The sequence below is a fragment of the Schistocerca nitens genome, chromosome 6 (assembly GCF_023898315.1).
Source record: "Schistocerca nitens isolate TAMUIC-IGC-003100 chromosome 6, iqSchNite1.1, whole genome shotgun sequence".
In the NCBI taxonomy this organism is placed as follows: Eukaryota; Metazoa; Arthropoda; class Insecta; order Orthoptera; family Acrididae; genus Schistocerca; species Schistocerca nitens.
Window position 1 is genome coordinate 202,363,352 of NC_064619.1, and position 14,161 is coordinate 202,377,512.

A 14,161-nucleotide genomic window follows, 5' to 3' on the forward strand; every position below is an offset into this window, starting at 1 on the left:
AATACTCTCTTTCAAATTCTGAAGGTGGCAGGGGTAAAATACAGGAGGCGAAAGGCTATTTACAATTTGTACAGAAACCAGATGGCAGTTATAAGAGTCCAGGGACATGAAAGGGAAGCAGTGTTTGGGAAGGGAGTGAGACAGGGTTGTAGCCTATCCCCAATGTTATTCAATCTGTATATTGTGCAAGCAATAAAGGAAACAAAAGAAAAGTTCGGAGTAGGTATTAAAATCTATGGAGAAGAAATAAAAACTTTGAGGTTCGCCGATGACATTGTAATTCTGTCAGAGACAGCAAAGGACTTGGAAGAGCAGCTGAACGGAATGGACAGTGTCTTGAAAGGAGGGTATAAGATGAGCATCAACAAAAGCAAAACGAGGATAATGGAATGTAGTCGAATTAAGACGGGTGATGCTGAGGGAATTAGATTAGGAAATGAGACACTTAAAGTAGTAAAGGAGTTTTGCTATTTGGGGAGCAAAATAACTGATGATGGTCGAAGTAGAGAGGATATAAAATGTAGAATGGCAATGGCAAGGAAAGCGTTTCTGAAGAAGAAAAATTTGTTAACATCGAGTATAGATTTAAATGTCAGGAAATCGTTTCTGAAAGTATTTGTATGGAGTGTAGCCATGTATGGAAGTGAAACGTGGACAATAAATAGTTTCGACAAGAAGAGAATAGAAGCTTTCGAAATGTGGTGCTACAGGAGAATGCTGAAGATTAGATGGGTAGATCACATAACTAATGAGGAGGTATTGAATAGAATTGGGGAGACTAGAAGAAGGGTTCGGTTGGTAGGACATGTTCTGAGACATCGAAGGATCACCAGTTTAGTATTGGAGGGCAGCGTGGAGGGTAAAAATCGTAGAGGGAGTCCAAGAGATGAATACTCTAATCAGATTCAGAAGGATGTAGGCTGCAGTAGGTACTGGGAGATGAAGAAGCTTGCACAGGATAGAGTAGCATGGAGAGCTGCATCAAACCAGTCTCAGGACTGAAGACCACAACAACAACAACAACATCATGCAAATTTTATAATTTTGGGACTTGTTTATTAAAACGTAGCATTATTGAAAAAGAATTACTTGAAGCAAAAATATTTATGGGAAATATTGCATGCAAATTAAATCTATCATTGTAGTAAATAATTGCAAATTTAGTAAACTTCTTAAAGAAAAATAAAATAAAATCTCTGTCTTCAAATAACTTATGGGCATGCAGCCAGGTGACGGCGTCGACAACTGCAGATATTTCGACAGAAGCACACCCTGCCATTTTCAAAGCCCAATTGTAACAAGTAGGCGAGGGAATTAAACCTCGGGTTTTAGAGAAACTCCGGAAAGATAACACTCCCGTACCCTATAAAAACTAGCGCTGTCCCTCCGTTTTTGGACAAAGCAGAGAGCAGTATTCCATACTGAATTTGAAAAAATGGAAACGTCACTATTTATGGTGTTACTATCTAATTTCATTTCAATAGCTTCCTGTATAACACAATCCGTATAGCTGGAAGTGCATTATAGAATCTCCGTGGTTTTATATTCGGTAGGACAACCGGTGCCAAGACAACGTCCTGCAATGGCGGATTTGCTCGGTTGTTGTAAGCGTGTGTGTCGCTTATGCTCAGTATACCGGTTCTCAACAGTCCTGTTAGTCTGACCAATATATGACACGCACGCCACAACAGCAAGGAATACGGTAGACACTCGCATTACGAAAACCAGAAGTGTCCTTTACGGAACTTAAAACGACCGTAATCTTAGATGATAGTCGAATGACACACCAACGTACGAAGCACCCCTTCACAATGGCCCATGTCATCTCGGACCCTGAGTGTTTGCTAGCTGAGTTAGCCCCTCTCGAAATCACCTTTCGTCAGAATGACTACAGCGAAAGACGGATCAGACGTGCGTTGTGCTGTCTACCAACTGTGCATCGGGTGAGTGATGATAATACCGAGGTGGCACTAAAGTCTACGACCTTTTTGCCTTATGCAGGGTGCATTTCGATCAGGATTGGTAGCGTTTTGCAATTACTATCTACGATCAGGTACGTTTAGGTTCCGTAAAGCCTGATCTTCGTTTGCGTAAGGTGAATGTATACCTTGTTCGTTGCAGCTACGGCATGTCATATATTTATCAGACTACCAGGACTGTGGAGGACCGGTGTACTGAGCATAAGCGGCACACACGGTTACAACAACCGAGCAAATCCGCCTTTGCAGAACACTGTCTTAGCAACGGGCATACTGTTGAATATAACAACACCGAGATTCTGACATTCACTTCCAGCTACATGGATAGTATAGAAGAGAAAGCTGTTGAAATTAAATTACCAAGTAACACTATAAATGGAGGTGGCAGTTTTTTGTATTCTGCGTGGAATTCTGCTCTCTTCCGTGTCAAAAAACAGATAGATTTTAAGCAACTTCACCCCTTGATTACTAACTCCACTACGGTCATCTTCATAAGTACCAAGGCAAGCAGAAACTTTTTTACTACGTGGGGCAATTATGGAAAAATATACAAAATTAAAAAAAAATTAAAAGTGTATTTTTTCTTTTAAAGGCTCATATGTTAAAAGTGTCATGAAAGATTAATTCTGTCGGATTGTTGTTTCGTTTTAAATACGCATATATTAAGTTATCACTATTTTTTAAAAAAATTTAACATTACAGAGACGAAATGTACAAACTTACGTTGCTCATAGGGCCTTGTAAGATGTTTCGGGGTGCAAGCAGTAATTCATTTGTGTTATCACATTGTGGCTATGCGATTTTCAGTTTTACCCTTTGTCTGTTTGAGAGTACCTAATCTGAGCTGAATCGCGTGGGATGTGTGTGGCCTAAGTAAGCTCAACCTGGTCGCGATTCGTCATCGCGCTTAGTAACCAGACACATGATGAGCCAAAACATTATGACCACCTGCTTAATATCTTTTTTGTCCTTCTTTGGAACGAGTGGAGCAAATCACATCACTGATTCTGCATATCAGGAATCCGATAGTTCATTGGTAGGTTTGTGGAGGTATGTGGCATCAGATGTCAATGCACGGGTCTTGTAATTCGCGTAAATAACGGGCCGCTGATTTGCGTACGCTAGCTACTCAGAACGGTTCCATATGATTTATATCAGGCGTGTTGGGTTGCCGAGATATCAGTGCGAGTTCACTGTAATGTTAATCAAATCACTGTAGCTAGGTTCTGTCTCCGAGGCACGGAAGATTACGCTGAGAGATGACGTCGCCGTCAGGGAACACATCAAAGATAAATGGTTGCAGGTGGTTCGATTACTAACACAGGTCCCATGCTAGCGTAGGAGAATATCTCCCATAGCATAACACTGCTCCCACTAGTCTACGTTCACCTCGATGACGGCGTTTATGGAGACGACAATCGACCTAGTGTAGGACAAATGTGATTCATCCGAAAAGCTGATACGTTTCTATTGATCGACTGTCGAATCCAGATAGTACCCACAGCAATCGTAGTTGACAACTTCATTGGGTCAATATTTGAACACGTAGGTGTGGCCTGCTACGGAGCTCCATGTTCAACAATTAGACGATGAACGATTTGCTCCGAAACATCTGTGCGTACATCAGAATTGTGCTCTTTCGGGAGGGATGCCACAGATCACCAATTATCCTACTTCATAGAACAGAAAACCCCTTCAAGCCCACGTTCTGTGAACAGTCGTGGACATCGAGCCATTTAGAACGTAGTGGTGGTTTTACTGTCCTATCATTTTCCGTATATGTTCACGACAGTAGCAAGTTTTCTAGATACTTGTACACAGGCTCTGCTTAATAATAACCAGCGCTTTGTCAATGTGTCTTATTTCAATGTACTTCCCCATTTGCAGCCCATATCTCCGCTAGGGTGATCCCCCGTCAGTGTATGCTCCTCTTACATACTTTTGTTACCGCGTCACGTGCCCGCAACTCCAACAGGCGGCATCCAACGTAGCTGTGGGAAGTGGTCATAATGTTTTCGCTTATCACTGTATGTTTGCTTTCTGCTCCTTGAATTGTGGTATAAAACTCTAAATACATTTACTGCTTGTGTATGAACTGTGCTTTTTTATCAACCCATCTACTGAATAACGGAAAATTGTTCTGAGAATTGCGAATTCTGTTAATGTTGATTCTCTCACTGTTTGTGGGACTTAAAATTTATACGTGCAAAATCTAAAATGTTTAAAGAACTAACATTTATTGTCTTTCTGATTGTGCGATTCACTAACAATTTTATGGTGACTTTTATAATGCCTGTTTTGGAGGAAGGCAAAAATTCTGTGTTAATTGAAATGTTATCTTCCCCTAGAATTCAATAGTTCATTATCAGTATTGTTTGAATGCCGACGAGACGAATAAATTCTTTATTACTTTTGGGTGCATTGAGTTCACCTTACATCGCCCAGCTCCATGCTACGTGCTACTTGAAAATTTCATTGGAATAATGAACGAACGGATGATAGTTAAATTGTTACTCTGCAACGAACCGCCGGACATCATGCATCCCTTTGACCAAAATACTTAGAAAATAGACATGAAGTACTTCAGAAATTTTTTTTCGCGGTTCCGGGTTCACCCTGTACAGTTCGCAAGCGTCCTTACGGTTTGTATCGACATAATTTTCTGTGGCACTGTCTGTTCCCCCTTTATTTTTCTGGTCGCGGGTGGCCACTTGAAGACATCCAGGCTCTCTGATTTATTGCTATGCTGTTTTCGGGAGAAATGTGCTGAAAGAAACAATGTGTTTGCTGACTCTTCTGGGAAAGTACTCTCTCGGAATTTTAACAGAAGCCACTCCGTGGCCCACAACTTATCTCTTGTTTGCAACTAGAGTTGAAAGAGCCTATCCGTGGCGTTTTCCCGTTTACTAAATGAAACAAGACGAAATGCATTGCTTTCCTTTTGATGTTTCCTGTTCTGCCTATCCATCCTGTCTGGCAAGGGACACAGACTTCAAAACCCACGTATCCGCCGAACGAGTATTTTGTAAGCCAATTTTTTGTAGGATGAATCTGGTTTTCCAACATTTAGTTCGATGTAGACGTTCCATTTCCGTTCACTACGGATGGTTACTTATAAGTGTGCTTTGTTACTTTTTCCAGTGACTTATCAGTTACAGTGCAATCGAACACCAGTGGTCTCTCTACCTCTTTACGAACATTAATATAGTCACGCCCACAACCAAGCACCGACCTTCTGCAAGTTTTCATGCATTTCGCTACAACTTTCTCGCGCTGCAACTTCTCTTTATACGACAATTTCAAGGACCTCCGGACGTTATCGGCTTGGTAATTTACACTTTCTGTGAATGGTATAATCCTTTAACACCCTCTAGGGTTAGCTCAGGGATAAATTTATGTCTTCAAATATAGTATATCCGTCAAAACATACAACTGTTCATGCTTCTAACATAGTTCGTACTACTCAAGTAGTAATAACAATAAGCGTATGGCATTGGTTGCCGGGAGATCCCTCGCGGGGCGGTTCGGCCGCCGCTCCACAAGTTCTTTAACGCCACTACGGCAACTTGCGAGTGAATGAGGATTAAATGATGACGAAAGACACACAACACCCAGTCATCTCGAGGCAGAGAAAATCCCTGACCCCGGCAATGCCCGGATGGTTCCTTTGAAAGGGCACGGCCGATTTCCTTCCCAATCCTTCCCTAACCCGAGCTTGCGCTCCGTCTCTAATGACCTCGTTGTCGACGGGACGTTAAATACTAACCACCACCACCATCTGACCCCGGCGGGAATCGAACCCGGGACCCCACGCGTGAGAAGCGATAACGCTGCCGCAAGATCACGAGCCTCGGACACTACTCAAGTAATTTGGTGCTACGACACCGCCCACACAAATAAAAGGTCACATTTTGGAAACCCTGTAATTATCTCCCACTGCGACGCAGAAGTTTGGAATTTGAAAGATGGCTACAACCTCCCCTTGTAAAGATTCAGAAGCGTGGAGGCCTGCGAGTTCACCCTCGGTTAGGCGACGCTTCGAACACGCAGATGTCGACACATGCGAGAAATGGCGAGAGCTCAGCAGTTTATGAGAGGTATAAGGTATCACACTAGCACCACATTCCACCATAATTTTGTCCAACACCCTCGTGGACGCGTCAGACGACGAGAAGTTGACACACCTCCTAATACCAACATTGCACTCATTTCCTTGACGACCTGTAATGGAGATCAGAACTGCGACGCTCAGCAATGTATTGAAACGGGTTTCTTATGGGTGGCCAAGAGAAACACTTCAGACACACCGACACTCAGAATCTACCCGAAAAGGTTTCCGGGGGTGGCTTAAAGGGCGTCAAATGAAAGCACCCCTTGCTTGGGGCGTTGATTCCCACAAATTTCGCCGTTGACAACAACGACAGTCCGCAACAAGACGACATTCATGTCAACCTTTGACGCTGCTGGCATTCCGGTCTCCCCCATGATCCGAATCAGCACAGGGTGTTCACGCTTCGTCAGCCCTCCTTCTCTAAGATGCTCTAACTTGGCAAACCCCGTGGTGTCACCCACGCATTCCTTGCTGGGCACTTTAAAGCTTTTCCTGTACCGATATAACCATTAACTGAATCTTAGGTAACCGTGTGACAGGCAACCATTTCGATACACCTCAGCTAAGTTGTGCTAAGTCGCTGAACTAGCGCGTGTTGGTCAAGTATGTTCGTAATGAGGCACAAACCGATGCTTCTTACCGACAATGAGCGTGACACTTAGGGCGTCACGAGCCTTAATATTTGATATGATTCCAGCTAAACGTTGCAGAAACCGAATTGCATACATCTATCAAAATATCAGCGAAAATACGCTTAACGACTGTTAGGAGGGACACTCGGTATACACAAACCGAAAAACAAAGTATGTGAGAGTCTCATATGATGTGTCAGCGACAAATACGTGCAGAAAATTCTGTAGTTCAGAGACCACCCGTCAGGTAAAACCTGACTTCATCTTGTCATTACCTGTGTAATGACGACTCAAACTGAAAAGGACCGTACTTCATATTCATGTTGCAGAAAGCACACTGATGCTGAAGCAGTTATATTGTTTGCAGTCTTGCTAAATACATCGTGAAATCGTGTGAATTACTAATACTAATTTTCAACAAAATAAACAAAAAACAACGTGGAGCCGATATTATATCCAACAAATGGAAATACACTGTCTGCCAAGAAGTTCCCAGAAGACGAGGTCGAATGCCAAAATAACTTCATGCAAGTAGACACCATCAGTGGGCACGAACGGCCATTAAGGCGTTAGATGTAGAATGACCACTATGAAGTACACGGAGATGCCGCGTACTCGTGTGAGACAACACCTGACAAAGTTCGAGAGGGGTCCAGTTGTGTCTCGATATAAGACCGGCTGGACGAATCGTGTGATGTCCAGAGAGGTGGGACATTCGGATGTGACACTGGCGCTATGCTGAACTGCAAGGGAAACTGACGGCAAGCATACTCGTCTTCAAGGTTCCTGTCGACTAGGCCTGACCACCAGGAAAATGAACCGCCTTACTATGCACTAAGCACATCCAAGCACTTCACAACTGTGACTGACATCGAAGAACAGGTAAGGAGCACCCTGAAACATTCTCTGTCCCCCTGTACCACTGCTCGGAGACCAGCAGAGGACAGAATAGGGAATACCCGTCCAATGCATCAGCTGCCATTAACACCAAGGCACAAAACGGCTGCGTTTGGTGAGATGCCGTGCGGGACGCATCGGGTGCTGACGAATAGCATTGCATTGTGTTCAGTGATGAATCACTCTTGTTCACTTTCAAGGTCAACTATTGTCGGTGAATTAGGCGCCAGCCTGGCAAGAGATCCTATTCTTTCAGCGTTTTGGGGGGGCACAGCGTTGTTGCTCCTTGCGCCATGCCGTGAGAAGCCATCCGGTATGACTCTAGGACACGGCTGGTAGTAACTGAGGGAAATCTGATGTCATAATGGTACATCATAGTCATCCTGCGTCCTAATATGTTAACTCTCGTGCGATAATATTGTTGCACCATTTTTCAACAGGACAATGTTCGCTCCACACAAGGCACGTGCCTCTATGAACTGTCTGCTTGATGTTGTACTCCCCAGGCCTGTAACATCCCCACATCTATCCCAGTTAGAATATGTGTAGGAAACAGTTCGGACGTCAACCCCATCCATCTGTCAGTACCCAGGATATGTCAGTATCCGGGATATGCAAGAATCCAAGATATCGTGATTGTTACTTCAGTTGTGGACCACCTTGACTCAGAAAAGGATGCACCGGCTTTTTGACACCCTACCCAACCGAGTTCGTAGAGGCACCCAGGCTAGAGAAGTGCCAAGTCACACTCATAGCTCTACTTGTACTGTAAGTTCTTTGTATATTTGACTTTATTTCGTAATCACTGAAACGAAATCACAAACTTCCAACTCATGACATTACTTTCCATTTTTCCTCCTTATGAGTCAGCTACTTTTTCCTTGCAGGCAGTTAATGTCTTGTGAACCATGAGAAGTACTTTAACAGGTTTCTTTAAGAAGTAGGATTACGAAAGTCTGTACCTTTTCTCAACGTAAAGTATGTGACAACATTACAGTATTTAGAAAGATCCATACAGAAAGTTATTGGAAGTTCTGGGGCCCTCTTTAGTGTCACGTTGTATTCCTCTCAAAGGTACATCAAAAGATGCGCGCAAGTTGGAAACGGGTCGCACATATTTAGTTAAACTATTCGTCAATTTGTTGCTTTAACAGGTCATTCGATATAAAAACTGTAGATGGTACAAATAATGTTAGCTGTTATGGTGTTCCAGTCAGAGTGAACATTCTTGCAAAGTAATAAGTTGTTACTCTATTTGCGTATCAAGCAAGTCAGTTGTAAAATCCGATTCTATTTTGTATTGTGTTAGGGGTTTCCCTCGTATTAGGTAAACGACAGGTAGATGCTTTAGACCACCGTCTTCAATTATCATATTTCACATAGTTTGGGTTTCATCCTTTATACCTTAAACACACGCTTTCCTCGCTTTTCTGCATTAGACTGTCTCTTCAAATATCATACGTAATACCCATTTAATAACGATATTGTAGCAACTAATTTAATTTGGTGCGGTATTAAAAACACAAATCAAACATTGCGAATAGGGAATTAAACGTACGTAAACTGCCTTCAGTCCCAAATGAGCTACAACATTACGTCACGCGAGACATTTTGTGACCTACGGATTAATTTCGTTAGTTCTCCTATGTACGTAGTTCTCTCGGAAATTTGAGCTTTCTTGAATGCGTATTATTCTGTCAGGAAACACATATAAACAGAAATCAAAAACTTATTGAAAGAAAAGACAGAACAAAGGAATGCAATTATACGGCTGCGATGGTCTCGTGGTAGCGTTTATGACAATAAATGCAGAAGTCGCTGGTGTGAATGCAACTCTGTGCTGTGGGTTTCGAAATGTGCTTTTGCTCTATATTATCGTGCGCCCCAAAGAAATGAGTACAAGTGCAAAGAATATGTGAATAATATCGACCCATCAGTTTAATATGTTGTGGTCCACACAAATACACTTTTTAAATTCTCAAGATAGCATTGATAAAACACAGGAAAGGATAGCTTCAGCTTGCACAGAAACGAGGCTGCATCTATAACAGTCCAAATATATGAAATGGAAGGAGAAGTTGCGAAGGGATTGAGTCAAGACCCTAAAATGTCCTCGATGTTATCCAATCGACACACAAAATAAGCAATGAGGGAAACGGTGCAGAAGGTGGAACTTAAGTACAAGAAGAAAAAAATTGAAAGTTTGATGTTTGCCAATAACACTGTAATTTTATGACAAATGCAAATGACTTTGACAAACATTTGAACATATTACAAGATGGACGTCAATAATAGGACAACATTACTGGAACACACATCGGAATAATTAAGATGAGGTGGCCACCAATCGAAAACGAAACAGCGAGCAAACGACTGTCAAGAGAAACGTAAATTGCACAGTGAAATTTGTGTCTAAGCCACAGAAACATAAAAAGACCCAGACTATTCACCAATGAGGAGGAGAACATGTAAGTAAACGAAGTGAAATTACGCACCATAATCTACAAAGGAAACCTGCACGAAACAGATCTGTGTACAGAAACCTTACAACCATCTTACCGATGTCTACGGGTCATGTTAATTATAAAAACTGGAACCAAAAGTCTTCGGAAGGTAAGTAATAAACAGTTACAGCTCTGGGAAAGTCAAATACAGCAATCATAAGCCTTAATAAAGTGGTATATCCCTCTATTTTACCTTAATGTATAATCCTCACTGGTTGTATTGTAAACGAAGGGTCAGTTGAGACGTTGGTCTAACATGCTTACGTTGCAGACGTAAGGGTGTATTAATTTAGAAAATGTGAAAAAGGATAAAGTGTTACTGCACCACTGTGACTATTAAAAACTGAATCTTGGGAAGATATGTGCCATTATTATTCATGTCTTGTCATTTTCGAACAGCACTCTTGTGAAATCCTGGAGGTACTTCAGAAAAACTATGTATAGTTCTGTACTAATAAGGGAGAATCAATAATAACTAGGGGTCCTCCACCCCCTCTCTATAAAGATGGATCTTCAGGAAATGCGTGTATTGCGACTGAACAATGGCTATACCATAAGGACAGCCAGGATGCGGTGGTATCTGTTGCTGTTGCTGTCTTTAGTCCAGAGACTGGTTTGATGCAGCTCTCCATGCTATTCTAGCCTGTGCAAGCCTCTTCATCTCCGAATAACTACTGCGACCTATATCTTTCTGAATCTGCTTAGTGAATTTTTCTCTTGGTCTCCCTCTACGATTTTTACCCTCTATGCTTCCCTCCAGTACTAAACTGGTGATCCACTGATGCCTCAGAACGGGTCCTACGAACCGTTCCCATGTTCTAGTCAAGTTGTACCACAAATTCCTCTTCTCGCCAATTCTATTCCGTACCTCCTTATTAGTTACTTGGTCTATCCACCTAATCTTCAGCTTCTTCTATAACACCGCATTTCCAAAGATTCTATTCTTTCCTTGTCTAAACTATTTATCTTCCAAGTTTCACTTCTATATATGGCTACACTCCATACAAATACTTTCAGAAAAAACTTCCTGACACTTAAATCTGTAATAGATGTTAACAAATTATCTTCTTCAGATACGCTTTCATGATCATTGCCAGTCTACATTTTATATCCTCCCTACTTCTACCATCATCAGTTATTTTGCTCCCAAAATAGCAAAACTCATCTACTACTTTTGTGTCTCATTTCCTAATCTACATCACTCATCATCACCTGATTTAATTCGACTACATTTGATTATCCTCGTTTTGTTTTTGTTGATGTTCATCTTATATCCTACTTTCAAGTCAATGTCCATTCCGTTCAGCTTCTCTTCCAGGTCCTTTGCTGTCACTGACAGAATTAAAATGTTATCGGCAAATCTAGAAGTTTTTACTTCTTCTCCATAGATTTTAATTCCTACTCCGAATTTTTCTTTTGTTTCCTTTACTGCTAGCTCAGTATACAGATTCAATAACATCGGGGATAGGCTTCATCCCTGTCTCTCTCTCTCTTTTTAACCACTGATTCACTTTCGTACCCCTCGACTCTCATAAGTGCCATCTGGTTGCTGTACAAATTGTAAACAGCCTTTGGCTCCCCGTATTTTACCCCTGCCATCTTCAGAATTTGAAAGAGAGTATTCCAGTAGACATCGTCAAAAACTTCCTCCGAGTCTACAAATTCTATAAATTTAGATTTGCCTTTCCTTAAACTATCTTCTAAGAAAAGTTGTAGGGTCTGTATTGAATTGCTTGTTTCAACAATCTTACGGGGTTCAAACTGATCTTACCCGATGTCGGCTTCTATCAAATTTTCCATTCGTTTGTAGAGTATTCGTGTTAGTATTTTGCAACAGAGACTTATTAAACTGATAGTTCGGCAATTTTCACACCTGTCAACACCTGCTTTCTCTGGGATTGGAATTATTATATTCTTCTTGAAGTCTGAGGGTATGTCGCCTTTTTCATACATCTTGCTCACCAGATGGTAGAGTTTTGTCATGGCTGGCCCTCACGAGGCTATCAGTAGTTCTAATGGAATGCTGTCTACTCCCGGCGCCTTGTTTCGACTTCGGTCTTTCAGTGCTCTGTAAAATTCTTCACGCAGTAACATATCCCCCATTTCATCTTCATCTACGTCCTCTTCCATTTCTATAATATTCCCTTCAAGTACATCGCCCTCGTATAGATGTCTATATCCTCCTTCCACCTTTCTGCTTTCCCTTCTTTGCTTAGGACAGGTTTTCCATCTGGCCTCTTGATATTCATACAGGTGGTTCTCTTATCTCCAAAGGCCTCTTTAATTTTCCTGTAAGCAATATCTATCTTACCCCTAGTGATATATGCTTCTACATCCTTACATTTGTCCTCTAGCCATCCCTGCTTAGCCATTTTGCACTTTCTGTCGATCTCATTTTTGAGACTTTTGTATTCCTTTTCGCCCGCTTCATTTAGAGCAGCTTTATATTTTCTCCTTTCATCACTTAAATGAAATATATCTTCTGTTACCCAAGGATTTCTATGAGCCCTTGCCTTTCTACCTACTTGATCGTCTGCTGCCTTCACTATTTCATCTCACAAAGCTACCCATTCTTCTTCAATTGTGTTTCTTTTCCCTGTTCTTGTCAATCGTTCCCTAATGCTCTCTCTGAAACTCTCTACAACCACTGGTTCTTTCAGTTTACCCAGGTCCTACTGCCTTAAAGTCCTTCCTTTTTGCAGTTTCTTCAGTTTTAATCTACAGTTCATAACAAATAAATTGTGGTCGGATTTCACAACTGCCCCTGGAGATGTTTTACAGTTTGAAACCTGGTTCCTAAAAGTCTGTGTTCATTACATAATCTACGTGCAACCTTCTAGTATCTCCAGGCCTCTTCCACGCAAACAACCGTTTTTCATATTCTTAAATCAAGTGTTAGCTATGATTAAGTTGTGCCCTGTGGAAAATTCTACAAGGTAGCTTCCACTTTCATCCCTTACCCCCAGTCGATATTCATCTTATACTTTTCCTTGTCTTCTTTTCCCTACAGTAAAATTCCAGCCCCCCATGGCTATTAAATTTTCGTCTGCCTGAATTTCTATTAACGCATCACACATTTCTACAATCTCTTCATATGCGAAACTTGTCGCATATAAACTTTTACTACTTTGGTAGGCGTGGGCTGCGTGTCTTTCTTGGCTACAATAATGCGTTCACTATGCTGTTCGTAGTAGCTTACCCGCGCTCCCATTTTTTTATCCATTATTAAACCTACTCCTACATTACCACTATTTGGTTTTGTATTTATAACCCTGTATTCACCTGACCAGAAGTCCTGTTCCTTCGGCCACCGAACTTCACAAATTCCAACTATATCTAACTTTAATCTATCCATTTCGCTTTTTAAATTTTCTAACCTACCTTCCGGTGATTAAGGGATATGATATTCCACACTGCGATCCGCAGAACTCCAGTTTTGTTTCTCCTGATAACGACGCCCTCCTGAGTAATATCCGCCTGGAGATCCGGAATATTTTACCCAAGAGGACGCCATAATCATTTAACAATACAGTAAAACTGCATGACCTCGGCAAAAATTACAGCTATAGTTTCCCCTTGCTTTCATCCGTTCGCAGTACCAGCACGTCAACGCCGTTTTGGTTACTGTTACAAAGCCAGATCAGTCACTCATCCAGACTGTTTCCCCTGCAACTACTGAAAAGTCTGCTGCCCTCTGCGGGAACCACACGTTTGTCTGGCTGTGGAGTGTGAAATGTACTGTTGTTGAATGTTATCGCGTGGCCACAAAAAATGCGTACAGGGGCTGAGAAGGCGTGAATACTAGCGAACCGCAAGATTTATTTGCAAAGGTTGGAAAAACTGGTAGAAACCGACCTCGGAAAAGACCAGTTTGATTTCTGGTGGTGGACTGTAGGAACACAGGAAGCAAGATTCACCCTGTGAATTTTCTTAGAAGACAGGCAAATCTACGTTTACAGCAACTATAAATTTAGAGGAAGTTTTTGAAAAAGTTGACTGCAGCTATCTTGATGTACCTATAAAAATTACTTACATTTT